We start from the raw sequence: 16,900 nt of genomic DNA on the forward strand, positions 1-16,900 counted from the left end.
GAGGCAGGAGGGACACAACGTGAGACTTAGGGTGGGGAGCGCCTTGCTGCTAGGAGTCTTTGTGGTGGGTGCATTCTGTTTTAGGTCCTATAGAGACATTTATCAATTTATTAATTCTTTCAGTGGTCTTGCTCTTTTTCCCATCAGCTTTATAATTTATGACTTATTCTTCTCTGCCCACTTCCAAGAATGGGCTGCTCAGAGTTCCTGGCCCCCACCCCTCCGTGGTCACCTGTGCTCCGTAACCCTTCTTATGTTTCTGACTTTCCTACCACTGTAACAATATACCAAGATGAGACTTCTTTTTTTAATTCAAAGAGTACAAGGGTGGCAGAGAAATGTAACCCTTACCTATCACAGCAGTAGATTTTTAAATAAATTCCTGGTTCGTCCTGAACATTCAGAAACCCTGTACTGTTGCCAGGATGTCTCACACCCCCTGCAATGCCCCCACTGTGCCCCCACTGATGAAGAAACCTGGAATTCCTGAGTACCTTCTCTTCTACCCGTCCTACTCTGTGGCTCTCCCTGAGACAACAGAAATCTCCAAAGGTCAGCCCGGGAGCTCAAGCAGGAAGTGGAAAGGAAACAGGTTTGGAGTGAGATCTGGGAGCCAGGCCCAGATTCCACTCTCACCAGCTGTGGGATTTTTGCTCCAGTTGCCTAATTATGTTCCTTGTTTGTAAAATGTGCAGAGTCTGAGCGGGTAGGTTGCAAAGATTCGTGGCAATAGTGAAGCTAAAGGGAGCTGCCCTCGATGGCGCTCTCTACCAACGCCAAAGCCCCCCACCCCCCATGAGTTCGGGCTTCCCCACCTGAGCCTTTATACTCCACCCAGGCTTCCAGGCCAGCCCAGCGCCTGCTCAGAACAGCACTGAGCTTTCACAAGACTCCTTCCCCTGCACTAAGGAACACAGGCAGAACAGAAACACAGGTCTCCCATTCTCAAGGAACACAAGCAGAGATGATTGTTAGGAGCGATTATCTGGGTTTGAGAAATCAGTCACACAGACAGACCTCAAGGAAGCAGCCTTTCCCTTTTTTTTTTTCTTTTTTCTTTTTTTTTCTTAACAAAAGGAGGCCTTGATATATGCAGTTCTCTTGGAGCCCATACTCCAGTGAAAAACACCCCCTAATTCTATCCAACAATAGCTCCTTATCCAGAGACAATACTGGCCCCACAGCCCCAGGAAGTTTCGCATCCCCATGGAGACATCAAGGGTTTCTCTGGGAACCCTGGAAAAAGGGGGGCAGCTGCCCACTCCACCCAGGCCATTATCTGTTGGGAAGAGGTAGTGGGCCACCTACGCAGCAGGGAAACAGGCTAAGTTGGGCTCTGGGGGGTCTTGGAATGTTTGTGCTTATTAGAAGTGAGCACAGAGTAGACAGAAATAAGACATGCAACAATGCCCAGAATGAGGATGCTCTCCAGGAAGCAAGATGCGTGCACTCAACATGTTGCTTATACTCATGCAGAAAATGTGTGGACCTGGCTTCATTTAGATTCAACCTTTCTGCAGCCTGGAGTTCTTGAGGAATTGAGTCCACGTCCTTCATCTGATAAACAAAGACATCAAAGAACTATGGGGGGGATGAAATCACACAGATAGGAAAATGAGAAGTGTTTTTTGACCATATAGGAAATTGCATTTGGAGTCTCTGAACGTCTTCAGTGCTTCTGTGTTTTGCTTTTCAAGAGGAAATTTGATTTCTGCAGAGGCCAAACATCCAGTGATTCCCGTACTAGTAAATAATGTGGGCAATAGAGCTGAGTAGTTATATATTTCATTTATTTTAAAGAGATGGTCTCCCTTAAATACTGAGACTGATTTCCAGTCATGACTTGTAAAGAAATTTGAACTAGTGGACCCATATTCAAGTTGTCTTGTGGAAGCAGCCACTCATCACCCCCTGTTGGAATGTATGGCATTATTGTCTTTCACTGGGATTATTGCTAAACGTTTTTCCAACAGCCCCTATTACTTTAAAAATATTTTGAGCAGTGACAGTATCATTGGAATGAATGTATTGTTTCCCCCACCGGGGAAAAAATGCCCCTACCATTTTTTATTCTGATATTCTCTAATTCAACAAATATTTGTGGAGTTCTACCACAGAGCAGCATTTTTCCAGGTTCTGAAGATAAGCAATAAATCAAACAGGCACAGAGATCTGCATTGTGGAACATATATTCTTGAGAAACACAATGGCTCTGTGGCAATCAATAAACAAGCACAGGGTAGCTTATGGCACAGGGTGTTGGGAGCTAATGCGTAGTAAGGGATGAGGCGAAGGAGCACAGAGTGGCGGGGGGCTGTTGTTTTTAAAATGGGACCTGGGCAAAGCCCCCCAGCTGAGCTGAGACTTCAGCAGAGACCAAAAGGAGACAGGAGGGAGAGAATCATGTGACTCCATGGGAGAGGGAGAAGCGAGGGAGCTCCAGAGGGAGGTGCAGGTACAAAGGCCCCAAACCCAACCCAAGAGGCTGGAAGATCTCGGACACAGCGTATAGTGAATATGAGACTTGGCTGTGGCCCTGTAGGGATGGAGAAAGATGGTAATGCCTTCCCCCAGCTGTTCCCTTCTACCACCCTCTCCCTCCCTGTGGTGCTGATGAGAAATGCGCTTCTACTGGGGTGAATTAGCTACTGGAGGATTGGAAGGGGAGTGATTGTCATGATTTGGTTTGCATTTGTCAAGGATCATTCTAGTTAAGGACTTCTGTACTGGAGGAGAGCTGGTGATCAGGGTACCCTGAATGTCAAAGGAAACAAGTCCTGTTCAGGTGTGTTTGCTACAAAGCTGCCTTATTTCCTCCCAGTTACTGCTAGGAATCTGCTGTGTGGGAAGAGAACAACAGCTGTTATGGAACATGACAAGTTTTGAAGTGATCCTATTGATAAATGGTTATTGCAAGAAAAGGTAGCCACTGAGACTGAGCTACAGTATATGCTTTTTAACCGATTTTGCTTTTGTTACCAAGCAAACACAGCTCTGGCACAATTTAATCACCGGCATAGACTAGAATCTTTTCTTTCATTTCAATATTCCGGCTTGCTGAGTCTTGTCTTTGAAGTGAACTGCCCAATATTAGCCGACCAATCTCTAAATCTACATCATTGTAGGAGTGGTCAGAATCCTGAAAATTTGTGTGGGTATATTTTTCTTTATCTTTCTTTTTTATTATCGGTTAGGCAATATGGTTACAGCAATGTTAAAATTTATGGTGTTGATGTACAAAGTTATTGCACCCACACACACACACATAATGCTTCACCACTATCCCTATATAATCTCTTGTCTGACTTTCATTCTTTCTCCCAACCCTGCCAATAATTAGCAATTAATTTAGTTCTCTAGGGCCAGCAATTGCACTGTTTGATATTGTCTATTCCATTGTTCCATCTCTCCCATATTTCACAGAAAAACGAGATCATCTGGTATTTGTCCTTCTTCTGACTAATTTCACTTAACATGGTACTGTATGAATGCTTTTATAAATGCTCCCCACGTTCTGGTTTTTTTTCTTGTACCACCTTTTATTTTCTGGGTTTTTTTTTTCAAGTGGAAAAATGCTTGTGGGAACAGGTGCTTTAACTTGTTCATTCATCCTATCCTAGCAATCCGGTCTTGGACTTCGTGTAAGTAGAGCAGGTTGTGAGGAGCATGGTCTCTCTGCTGGGAGGTCTGTGGAGGTCTGGAGGTGAGACCAGGACATGATTCGGGTTTAGTGACAGCAGTCAGAGGACCAGGACTCCTTTCAGAAGCCTCACTTTTGATGGCAGGTTCCCATCAGGGTTGATAAATGGGTTCTGTCGTCAGTCATCTTGTGTTTAACCAGCCAAATAGGGACATAAAAAATACATGGCCTAAACCCCTTGCTGTTTATTCTGATGAGCTACAACTGCAAGCGAATCAGCTCCGTGAGCATTACTGCAGGAAGCAGGCATTTGCTTCTCTGGGAAAGCTATGATTGCTGACAATTCAAGATCTACTAAGCACATCAATAAATTCAATAACCGCATTAAATACGGGGAGAGGAAATAAACAGACACTTCTCTGAAGAATGCAGATGTATGGCCAATAGGCACATTAAAAAGTTCTCATTGTCACTTATTATCAGGGAAACACAAAATAAGGTGACAGTGAAATAACTATGCCTGTGAGGACAGTGCTGGCAGAATTGTGGTGAAAGGAGCCCTCACCCACCACCAGCTAGGGAATGTTCCCTAGCTCAGCCCTAATGGAAAGCAATATGAAGATTTGTCAAAAAGCTAGTAGGCTATTATATGACAGAGCAATTCCACTGCTTGGCATCTACCCACAAGATGAAAACATTCACTCAAAAAGATAAATGCACAGCTATGTTCACTGCAGTATTTAGTACAATAGCCAGGTTACGGAAACAACTCAGTTTGACAGACAGAATAGTGGGTAATGAAGTTGGGCTACATGTGCACAATAGAATATTAAGCAAATACAATAAATTATAAAACCATGCAATTCACTGCAATGTGGATGGAACTGGAGAATCTCATGTTAAAAGGAGTAAGTCAGAGCATCAGGGAAATACCAAGATCTTCTCACTAAACTCTGATGTGAGAATAACAGGTCTAGGGAGTGGTAAGTAGTAAAGGTGGGCAAAACCTTGAGATTTGGGCTCCACAGAAACAAAAACATTAAAGAAAGAAATGGAGCAAGATCTCCAAAGTGCAAGATGAGAATGTCTGGTAATAACATAAAGGCAAAGGCCAGGGACCTTGGTGTTTGTGCTACAGAGGTGGGGTATCTATATAAATCAAAACCAGTAGGTCTGACATAACTTATGGGACCCAAACTACAATGATTAAACTTAATATTTCTATAAAATATGCAGGGATATGGGTAGGGGTAATCTGAAATCACTTGTGGAGGGATGGGGTCACGGAATGATTGGATAAGGAGTGAGAGCTTTGTATGCCTGAAAACCTAATTATAAACAACTGCGCAAATTGTGGTATCTATATTATTTTTAAATTTACTGAACAGACCCTTTTGTTTAATTGCTTATCATGGCACATCTTACAACAACCCAGCTTTATTGAAATTCTGTTTTGTGGGGTCGAGAGGAAGGTCAAACCTAGTGGTGCTTGGCAAACCATATGTGGTGCTGGACCAGGTCAGCACGTGCAAGACAAATGCCTTACCCATTGTACTATCCCTCCAATCTCTCAGTATCCATGTCACGTAATTTTACCCTGCTTCTTTCTATGAGTTACAACTTGCAATAAATCTGGGGGTGGGGACTTCAATGTTAATACAAGAGAAGTTGTATTAAAAGATTATTAACCCTGGAGGTCCAAAAACACACAGCAAAAACACAATCTGTACTTCTGTATTCAGTGTAGCACTATTCACAATAGCCAGAATCTGGAAACAATCTGAGTGCCCAAGAACAGATGACTGGATAAAGAAACTATGGTAGATATACACAATGGAATACTATGCAGTCACAAGGAAATATGAAGCCATAAAATTTGCATATAAATGGATGGACATGGAGAGTATCATGCTGAGTGAAATGAGTTAGGAGAGGGACAGACATAGAATGATTGCACATGCTTGTGGGATATAAAAAACAGAATATGAGATTAATATCCAGGACAGCAGAAACAAGGTCCAGAAGGATTGGTCCATAGGTCCATAGTTGAAGCTTGCCACAAGTTGGGGGTCAGGGGAGAGGAAGGGCAGTTAGGATAGAAAAGGAACTACCATGACAATGATAGTTCGAAATGATCATCTGGGCAAGAAATGAGTGCTGAAAGGAGGTAAAAGGATATACATGATAACCTTTCAGTACCTGTATTGCCTTGCCTAAATTAATGCCCAAAAGGAAAGAGGGTACGAAGAAAGAGGAGGAGGAGGAGGAGGAGGAGGAGGAGGAGGAGGAGAAGAAGAAGAAGAAGAAGAAGAAGAAGAAGAAGAAGAAGAAGAAGAAGAAGAAGAAGAAGAAGAAGAAGAAGAAGAAAAGAAGAGAAGGAGGAGGAGGAGAAAGAGGAAGAAGAGGAAAAGGAAGTAGAAGAAGGAGGAGGAAGAGGAGAGGGAAGAGGAGGAGCAGAAGGAGGAAAAAGAGGAGGAGAAGAAGGAGAAGGAGAAGGAGGAGAAGGAGAAGGAGAAGGAGGAGAAGGAGAAGGAGAAGGAGAAGGAGAAGGAGAAGGAGGAGAAGGAGAAGGAGGAGAAAGAGGAGAAGAGAAGGAGGAGAGGAAGAGGAAGAAGAGAAAGAGGAAGAAGGAGGAGGAGGAATAGGAAGAAGGAGGAGAGAGAAGAGGAGAAGCAGAAGGAGGAGGAGAAAGAGAAGAAGAAGAAGAAGAAGAAGAAGAAGAAGAAGAAGAAGAAGAAGAAGAAGAAGAAGAAGAAGAAGAAGAAGGAGGAGGAGGAGGAGGAGGAGGAGGAGGAGGAGGAGGAGGAGGAGGAGGAAGAGGAGGAGGAGGAGGAAGAGGAGGAGGAGGAGGAGGAGGAAGAGGAGGAGGAGGAGGAGGAGGAGGAGGAGGAGTCCAACAGGTGTTGGACTCTGTATGATTGAAACCCAATCATGAGCAACTTTGTAACTGTGTACCTCAGTGATTCAATAAATAAAAGATAATGCAGAGTTTTATTGAGGAACTTAGCCTAAAAAAATTAGACTACATTAAAAAAAAAACAGTCATAAGATTGTCTGAATGACTGTCTTACCGTCCAGAGGTTTAGTTTCATTTTATGTGTAAATTGTGCAGAAACTTGTGAAATACTTCATAAATTTCCATGTTATCTCTGCTCAAGGCTCATGCTAATCTGCTCTAGATCGTTCCAATTTTAGTACATGCCAAAAAGAGCAATAGGGATTCATCTTTAAATCCCAAATTGTGTATAAAAATGAGTAACCTATGCTGCATATTGCCTTTCATTGTAACTATAATTTACTAATAATAACATTTTTTTCAAGTAAATTAGATAATAATTCCCAGTCAGTTCTACGGGTGATACAACCGGTAAGAATTCAAATTAACTCTCTAAGAGGTGGGTAGTACACTCAACAGCTGCTTTTACTTTAAATTTTAGGCACCATGACTTGCAATATTGTTTACGGCAGGATTTTATGTATCCAACGTCCCCAAACTAAATCCTTCATCACGGTGTCTCTTCCCTCCGCTGCTGTCTCAGAATCTCCTTCCAACCACCCACCACCCAACCATGGTGAGCTCAGACCTGTAGATATGTTCTCAGGTTCTGTCACCTCCTGCCAGTTGCTATTCCCTAGTTTACTGTGCTTCTTTGTAGCCCACATAGGAGAGTGGTCATTCTATATCTATCCCTTTCCTTCTAACTGATTTCATACACTCTCCAGATCCATTCATGTAGCAGCAAATAGTTTTGTCTTTCTTTCCTTCTAGTCGAGTAGTTGCCTTTGTATATAGGTACCAGTTTCTTCCCCCCATCATTTGCCTGCAGTTGTTTGTAAGCCACTTTAAGAGTTACTGTAGGGGGCTGGAGAGATAGCACAGCGGGTAGGGCATTTGCCTTGCACACGGCCGACCTGGGTTTGATTCCCAGCATCCCATATGGTCCCCTGAGCACCGCCAGGAGTAGCTCCTGAGTGCAGAGCCAGGAGTAACCCCTGTGCATCGCCAGGTGTGACCCAAAAAGCAAAAAAAAAAAAAGAGGTACTGTAGGTATTGATGTATTTACATCCTCCTCATAAAAGCTAACAAGTCAGTGTCTACGAGGCATATGGAGAAAACAATACTTGTTTTTCCAGTTTATGACTAGAATGAATTATTGAGCTCTTTTGCGCTAATATCTCTCTGTGTCATTCATCCAATAAATATTTCTGTTTACTTCAGATACTAACACATGTGCTTAGGACATGGAAGTGAACAGACAAAATCTTTGTCTTCCTGACATTCAAGTAAGGGGGGGAAGGACCACAAAATAATTAAAAAGTTAATATTTCATTGTGAATATATTGAAAACTGTAAAGTGCTATAGAAAAAAAGTTGAAGCATGATCCGAAGTGTGGGTATACAGGAAGAGAGACAGGGGACACTTTTCAACAGGGAAGACAGATCCGTCCCTAAGGAGGGATGACATTTGAACTAAGATTTACAGAGAGGGAAATAGCTAAGTGAGTCACTGGCGCAAGAATATTCCATTGCTGAGCAGATGCAAGAGCCTTAGGGCAGAAAGAAGCCGGAACTATGTGAGGCCAGTAGGAGGCTAGTTCTATTAGCGTTTGGTGAGCTGTGAGGAAGAGGGGAGCAGAAAACAGGAGGGAGGGGCCTGGAGAGATAGCACAGCGGGTAGGGTGTTTGCCTTGCACGCAGCCGACCCGGGGTTGGATTCCCAGCATCCCATATGGTCCTCTGAGCGCCGCCAGGAGTAACTCCTGAGTGCAGAGCAAGAAGTAACCCCTGTGCATCGCCAGGTGTGACCCAAAAATCAAAAAAATGGGGTTCTGTTTGGAGAGCGTCTCGTGGGCACTTTGTCTAAGGAGAATAAGAACGCTAGGGCAGACTGAATGCAGAAGAGTGTTATCCTTTGAGTTATGTTTTGAAAGACCAGTCTGCTTTCCGAGCTGGTAAGCCTCTTTAAGGGCACTTGGGAAATCAGAAGACCAGGTAGGAGATTGTAGCAACAATTCGGACAAAAGATGATGATGACTTGGGCTGGAGCCATAGCACAGGGGGTAGGGCATTTGCTCTGCACACAGCTAACCCAGGTTCGATTCCCAGGATCCCATATCGTTCCCCCGAGCACTGCCAGCAGTAGTTCCTGATTGCATGAGCCAGGAGTAACCCCTGTGCATCGCCAGGTGTGACCCAAAAAGAAAAAAAAAAGATGATGATGACTCAAAAGGACCATAACTGAGGAGGTGGAGTCAGGAATGGGGAGGGGTGTATGGGGAAGGGTCAGCAAAGACATGGGTGTTTTTGACATGGTGTTTTTGATCTGTGGAATAGGAAGGGCAGACTTTGTAACAACTGAAATGGGGGCAATCTTTATGAGAGAAGATGAGAACATCGTTTTTATTTCATTTTCATTTTTATTTGTTTGGGGGTTACATCTGGGAGTGCTCACAGCTTACTACTGGCTCTGCATTCAGGAGTTACTCCTGGCAGGTTCAGAGGACCATATGTGGTTCTGGGGATTAAACCCGGGTTGGCCACATGCAAAGCAATTTTCTGGTCCCCAAGAGTCTGGCCCCCAAGAATCTGGGCCCCCGTGCTTTGGCCCCCAAGAATCTCATTTTTAAACAACAAATTTTGGAGACCAGAATAATAGTACAGGAGGTAGAGCATATGCCTTGCAGGCAGCTGACATGGCCTTGCACACATCTGCACATCTGGCACCACATAGAGTTTCCTGAGCGCTGAGAAGGGCTAATTCCTGAACACAGACAGACCTGGGAGTAAGTGTTGAGTACAACCGGGTGGGGTCCAAAACCAAAAAAGAAAATTTTATAAAAAACAAAAAGGTGCTCGCTTGGGCAGCACATACACTAAAATTGGAACGATACAGAGAAGATTAGCATGGCCCCTGCACAAGGATGACACGCAAATTCGTGAAGCGTTCCATATTTTTTCTTGGAATTTTCCATTGTTACATTTTCTTAATATTGTTACGGAAAATGTATCCAGAGATCATTCATATACAAATTTTAATTAAATTATATAATGCTATAGTTAATGTTTTTATGCAAGCAAAAAATACCAAAAAGAATAAATTAACACGTTACATTTTAGATGTCCAGAGACAGCCAAGTAAACATATCATGTAGACAATTGCTTATACAAGAGTTCAGGAGAAATGATGGTCATGGGGCAGGAAGTAAGTATTGCCATAGTGGTCACTGTCACTGTCCTCCCGTTGTTCATCGATTTGCTCGAGCAGACCCAGTAACGTCTCCATTTTGAGACTTGTTGTTACTGTGTTTGGCATATGGAATAGTCACGGGTAGCTTGCCAGGTTTTGCCGTGCAGGCAAGATACTCTCGGTAGCTTGCCAGGCTCTCTGAGGCAGGCGGAGGAATCGAACCCGGCTTGGCCAGGCTGGCTGCGCGCAAGGCAAATGCCCTACCGCTGTGCTATTGCTGGTAGTGGTAATGGGGCTCATTAATGGAGTTCATTAACTGAGTTCATTAAATTTATGGTACAGGGAGAGAAGAAAGCCAAGGCCTAATCCCCCAGATGCTCCATGATTATTGGGCTTCGAAGAAGAGAGGGGACTAAAATGAAGACTGAAAAGGAGGAATTAGAAAGACAGGTGGGTGGGAAAAGTAGTGTCCCAGGGAAGTCAGGTGATGAAAGTTCACTGAGGAGGGAGTGATGAAGGAGAAGCCACAGGATAGACATTTGAACCCCATTCTCTGTAAAATGCAAGTTAGAATAGCACCTACAGCGGGTAGGGCATTTGCCTTGCAAGCATCAGACCTAGTTTCAATCCTCGCCATCCCATATGGTTCCCTGAGCCCCACAATGACTGATGCCTGAGCACAAAGCAAGGAGTAAACCCTGGGCACCTCAGGCTGTGGCCCAAAAACAAGAACTTTAAAAAAAAGAAAAAGAATAACACCTTCTTCAAAGGTTTAAACGAAACGTCTCTTTTAACAGCTAGCCAGGACTGACACACCAGGAAGTCTCCAAAGATTACGCCTCTGAAAAAGGACCTTCGTTATAAAGCTGACCAACCTGACCTTTAGAGTGCGCTCACAGCCTTCAGTCCCCCTTTACACTTCTCTTTCCCTACAAAAGACCTCACCTTCAAAACTGGAGAGATTGCTCAAGGAGTACTTCTTTGCACACAGGAGGCCCCTGAACCCCGCCAGGTGTGACGCCCCCCGCCCCCCCACATAAGGAGAGCGCAGTTTCAAAGTAGGACACGCCCAGGTGATTTCAATGAACACATTCTCATTCCTGGTTTGATTCCAGTGTTGGTCAGAGTGTATCTGGAATATCTTCCCCCCCTGCTTTCTGTTGTATTCTTTAGCCATGTTTCAGGTACAGCATCATGAGGGATGCATGATGATCACTTTTTTTTTCTTAATTTTTGGGCCACTCCAGGTGGTGTTCATGGGTTACTCCTGGTCCTGTACTCAGAGATCAAGGAGCACTTCTGTTAGACTTGGAGGCTCAAACAAGGGTGCCAAGGATTGATCCCGGCAGGTGGCATGCAAGGCCAATGCCCTCCCTGCTGTCCCATCATCCTGGCACCTGGAAATGACTCTTCATGGTTGGATTTCCCTACAGAGTCTCCTGTAAATCAGAACTCAAGTATATGAGGGTGGAAACACCGCCCATATTCTCTTGTCCACTTCCTGATTGCCTGATTTCAAGTCAGCATCTTTGCCTAAGGTTTACAAAGTGGCTGTATACTGTATATTTCCAGAAGCAATGTATGACATTCCAGTTTTCATTCATCCAGGTCAGTGCTGGAGTTGTCAAGTTCTTTTGACTTAGAAGTGGAAGGACATCAGTAGTATACTGATGTCTTATCCTGAGCTTCAATTTTTTTTTGAGTCACACCCAGTGATGAACAGGAGTTACTCCTGGTTTATGAACTCAGGAATTACTCCTGGCGGTGCTCAGGGGACCATATGGGATGCTGGGAATCGAACCTAGGTCGGCTGCGTGCAAGGCAAACGCCCTACCCGCGGTGTTATTGCTCCAGCCCCATGAGCTTCATTTTTGTTGCCCTAATCCCTGTTAATTTTGGGTAACTTTCATGAGCCAGATGTCTCCTATAGTGAAGTGTCTGTTCAGATTGAGAATGTGAAGAATATTTCCCTCTTTTTTTTTTTTTGGTCTTCTTTTCAGGAAGTAAAATCCAGCAATGTTCAGGGGTTACTCCTGGCTCTGCACTCAGAAATTATTCCTGGTGGTGCTTAGGGGACCATATGGAATACCAGGAATTGAACCTGGGTTGGCCATGTGCAAGGCAGACACCCTACCCACTGTACTATCACACCTGAATATTTTTTCTCTTATTGCTGAATTTTGATATTTTTTCAACAGCATCAATGTTGAAGCTGAATAAAATTTGAATAGGTAAGTTACAAATGTATCCTTCTATCTTTGTCCTTCTTCAATGCTTTTGGTAATATCTTTCATAAAGCAAAAGTTTGGCATTTTGATCTAGTCCAACTGAAATAATTTTTTTCAGGGCTGGCTTGTGTTTTATGTATCACTAACTAGGAACTGTTTGCTTAATGTATGGTCATAGACTAGAATCATAAAATTAAGTTAATTTCATATAAGTATTTTTGCCCATTTTCTTAAGTAACATTTCAAATGAAGTCCTTTCAAACTATTAATTCACTTGTTTTTCCTCTCTTTGCTCCTTGAATATAACTTATATCAAGACTTTAGTGGGGTGCTGGAGAGATAGCACAGCGGGTAGGGCATTTGCTTTGCACATGGCCGACCTGAGTTTGATTCCCAGAATCCCATATGGTCCCCTGAGCACTGCCAGGAGGAGTAATTTCTGAGTGCAGAGCCAGGAATAACCCCTTTGCATTGCCAGGTGTGACCCAAAAAGCAAAAAAAAAAAAAAAAGACTTTAGTGGGACTTCTGATCCCATTTTTCTTGCACATTTGGATAAAAATCAGTACCTATAAACTAAATATAAAATTATGTTTATTTTCACATTGTTTTGGAGATCCAGCCATCTTGATATATATAGACGCAGTTGTTTATTTCCAACTGCCCTGTAATATCATAACATGTGAGTACTTTAATTATTTCATGAATGTGTGTGTGTGTGTGTGTGTGTGAATGTGGATGCTTACACATGTGATGTGAAAGATCGTTTAAGCCACACATGCCAGGCTAATGTTGCACCATTGAGTTATGTCCAGCCCACCACCACCTCTATTTCCTCCTTCCCCTCTTGGTGGTATCACAATGACTTCGGACCACACATCTGGCTGCAGCACTACGGGCCCTGAGGCTGCAGGATGGCAAGTTCTATTGTGGAACAGGGGTCCCAGCTCACAGTGCAGCAAGGATGGCATTTGCCACATGAAAGCAGGACTGGGAATTGAACTCATGGCCTCACACACATAAACCAAGTCCTTCCCTGGCCCTAAATGCCTTCTTCTTAGCCACATTTTCCATTTGTTTGTTGGGTGGTTAGTTGGTTTGATCATGCCTGGCAGTGCTGTCTCTGCTTTCAGGAGTCACTCCTAGTGGGCTCGGAGGACCCCGCCAGGGGCATATAAGGCAAGCTCCTTCCTCACTGCTCTGTCTTTCTGGTCATCTATGTCTTTATTGCTCGAGCGGGCCCAGTAACGTCTCCATTGGAGACTTTGTTGTTACTGTGTCTGGCATATCGAATACTCTCGGTAGCTTGCCGGGCTCTCCGAGATGTCTTTATTAACGAACATTAAAGTAGGATCTTTTTTCACAAGAACAAACATTGCTACAATTACAGTCCTTGATGGGACCAGAGTGTTAGAACAGAGGGGAGGGGTTTTGCCTTGAACTCGGCTGATGAGGGTTTCATCCTTTCATCCCATATTCCCCCTGCACCACCAGGAGTGATCACTGACTAGTGCAGAGCAGGAGGAAGCCCTGAGTATTGCCGGGTGTGACCCAAAAGCGAACAAACAAAACAAAAACCAGTCTTTGTGCAAGCTTCTTGTTTCCAGGTTCAAACTTCCCCAGGTCTATAACAGAAATAAGTTGCTAAGTAGTAGGATGTGCTTTTAAAAGATTTCTGGGTTTTGTTTGTTTGTTTGTTTGTTTTTTGCTAAAATGACTGCACTGATCCTCCAACACAGTAAAATTCACAATCCCACAGCTTCATGAGACCACACTACTTTGGAATTATTGCTAAACTGGTTAGTATAAAGTAGTTTCTTCTCCTTTTTGAAAAAAGAAAAAAAATCGTTTTATTATTATTTTCTTTGCTTGTTTTAGGGCAACACCCAGTGGTTCTGCATACCTGGTTCTGACTCAAAGCATGTTCCTGGCAGGACCATATGGGCTGTTAGGAATTAAATCTGAGTTTGCCTTGTGCAATACAAATGGCTTACCTTCAGTACTATCTCGTCACATCCTAAAATAGTACTTTTCTCCTAAGTTTTCATTCAGGCCAGAGCAATAGCACAGTGGTTAGGGTGCTTGCCTTGCATGTAACTAACCTGGATTCCATCCCAGACAGCTGCCAGGGGTGATCCCTGAATGCAGAGCCAGGAGTAAGGCTTGTTCATAGTTGGGTGTGGTCCAAAACATAAACAAGCAAGCAAAAAAGTTTCCATTTATCTAATTACTCTTCCAGTCAAGGATCCCTTGAAATGTTTATTAGTTATTTATGAATGGGCCATTTTGTCAATTTAGTTTTAAATCTGATAAAGGTTTTGTCAATATTTTCTACACAGAATTTTGTTTATCTTATTTAAGAAATTGTAGTCTACTCTAAACTCATAGATATTTTGTATCTTCTTATCTTTTTTCCATATCCAATTTTTTCAATGAGTATTTTTCTCTACAAGTTAAATCTATTAAGATGAAATTTTCAGGGGCTAGAGGGATAGTACAATGAGTAGCATGCTTACCTTACTCTAGCCCACCTAGGTTTAATCTCTGTCATCTCATGGTTCCCCCAGACCTCGCCAGGAGTGATTCCTGACCACAGACCAAGAGTAAGCCCTAAGAACCACGTGGTGTGACCCCAAAACAAGACAAAATTTCGTGGGGTTGGGGCTGGAGTGATGGCACAGTTGGTAGGGCGTTTGTCTTGCATGCGGCCAACCGGGTCGGTTTGATTCCCAGAATCCCATATGGTAACCTGAGCACCACCAGGAGTAATACCTGAATACATGAACCAGGAGTAACCCCTGTGCATCGCCGGGTGTGACCCAAAAAGCAAAACAAAAATGTGTGGGGTGGGTTGGAGAGAGCCCTTGCACAAGCCCCTGCATGCATGTGACCAGGTGTCACACAGTCTTCTTACTCGCACTTGGGCACAAACCATGGAGACCCTCAGGCAGTCCTGGGGTGACCTGGGCATGTCCAGCTCCCAGCATCTGAGCAGTCCCACAATATCAGGCCATCCTTTCAAACCACACGACCCTATTAGGCAAGAATCCCTAGGAGGGAAACCAGCATGCTTGGGAAACCCCCAACAATGTTCATACCATAAAATGTGCAACATTTCATGGATGATTTAATCCATTTTTGACAGACATACTAAGGTAACCCAATCCTGAACATACAGAACACATCCATCTAAAAATATGCCCAATCCTTCCCAGTCAACCCCCTTCCACAAATGCTCTGACTACTGATATTTGTTTTGTGCTAACAAATTAGGGTTGCTTATTGTTGGACTATTGTTTGACACTACTCCCACTACCCAGCCATCGCCACACTCCAGGACGCTTTCTGGACCCACGCAGCCGCAAAGCGGCCACGCAACACATCATAAGACATTAAATACCCATCTTCCGGAATTGTCGTACCGTATTTGATAGGGTTCAAATATGGTAACACCTACAAGGGTGATTAGAGGTCGCCCCAAAAGCCTCTATCCCTCTCGGAAAGACTGGCAAGCTACCGAGAGTATTCCGCCCGCACGGAAGAGCCTGGCAAGCTATCCGTTATGTATTCGATATGCCAAAACCAGCAACTAAAACTGGTCTCATTCACCTGACCCTGAAGGCTTCACCGACATGGCAGCACTGAGAAGGATGAGAAAGGAGAGGCCAACAGAATCTCAAGGCCGACCTAGGCTGCCACAACGAAGGAAGACAAAAATGATCGTCTGTACTTTCAATGCACGTATGCTAGCATCAGATGCATCCATCGAGGACCTGATGGTACAAGCGCGAATGATCAAGTACTACATCATTGGTCTGACCGAGACAAGAAGGCACAAATCTCACCACCATGCCGTTTTCGACACCGGAGAAGAATTGTTCCTCGGAACATGCGATAAAAGAGGTGTTGGAGGCGTCGGTGTCCTTGTCAACACAAACTTGGCCAAGAGCATTGATTCATTCAAATGCCTAACAACCCGAATCGGAAGTTTACATTTGAATAGATATGGCTCACTGCCTGCAGTTTCTATCTTCGTTGTCTACACACCAACATCTCATTATGATGAAAGAGAAATCGAGAAGTTCTACATGGAGCTAGAGAAGTTCTATAAAGAAGACCACACCTTCTACAAGATCATTGTGGGTGATTTTAATGCCAAGATAGGACCGAGAAGATCAGCTGAAGAACTTCACATTGGGACCCATGGCCTAGAATGGAACGAACAGGGTGAGAGACTGTCTGAATTCATCATGTCGACCAAGACCATTCATGGTAACTCACAGTTCCAGAAGGCAGAATCTAAACGATGGACATGGGAGTCTCCCGGTGGTCGATTCCACAATGAAATAGACCACATCATATTCAATCGACGGTTTTGCCTGACTGATGTCGCAGTTGTCCCAAAATTTTGAACGGGACCGGACCACCGTCTCCTTCGTGCAAAATTCTACTTCACAGAGCGGGGAGAAAGGACTGCTAAGTTCAAAAAGAGAACTCCCAGAATGACCACCAACTGGGAACTCTTTGGTACTATTGCGGCAACATGGGAAGATGCCATTGTTGAAAACATTGACGAGGAATACGATCGACTGGTTCAGCACCTCCATGAATGTGCGAGGAACGCCAAGAGAGAGATAGCCACAAAAAAACGCCTATCTTCGAAAACTCTTGAGCTAATTCGCCAGCGTGGTTTGGCGCATGCCTCAGGCAACCGCAAGCTAACATCCGAGCTCGCAAAGCAGTGCAGAGATGCGATCAAGGAAGACCTCCAAGAGAGAAGAGCAGAAGTACTGGTAGATGCGGCAGAAGCCGGGAAAAGTATTCGTAACGCCCGCCTGTCCTTCAC

At 44.0% G+C, this 16,900-nt stretch overlaps 1 non-coding gene and 1 pseudogene across 1 annotated transcript; one reads left to right on the forward strand and one right to left on the reverse strand.

The window, feature by feature from the left end:
• Positions 1 to 6,752: 6,752 nt before the first annotated feature.
• Positions 6,753 to 6,852, reverse strand: LOC130028065 (uncharacterized; annotated as a pseudogene).
• A 2,638-nt stretch (positions 6,853 to 9,490) lies between these two features.
• Positions 9,491 to 9,597, forward strand: LOC130028055 (U6 spliceosomal RNA). The gene has a single exon (XR_008793149.1). It is a non-coding gene; the product is annotated as a U6 spliceosomal RNA (small nuclear RNA).
• Positions 9,598 to 16,900: the final 7,303 nt, after the last annotated feature.

Source organism: Sorex fumeus, unplaced genomic scaffold, assembly GCF_029834395.1.
Source record: "Sorex fumeus unplaced genomic scaffold, SorFum_2.1 ptg000038l, whole genome shotgun sequence".
NCBI classification, from domain to species: Eukaryota; Metazoa; Chordata; class Mammalia; order Eulipotyphla; family Soricidae; genus Sorex; species Sorex fumeus.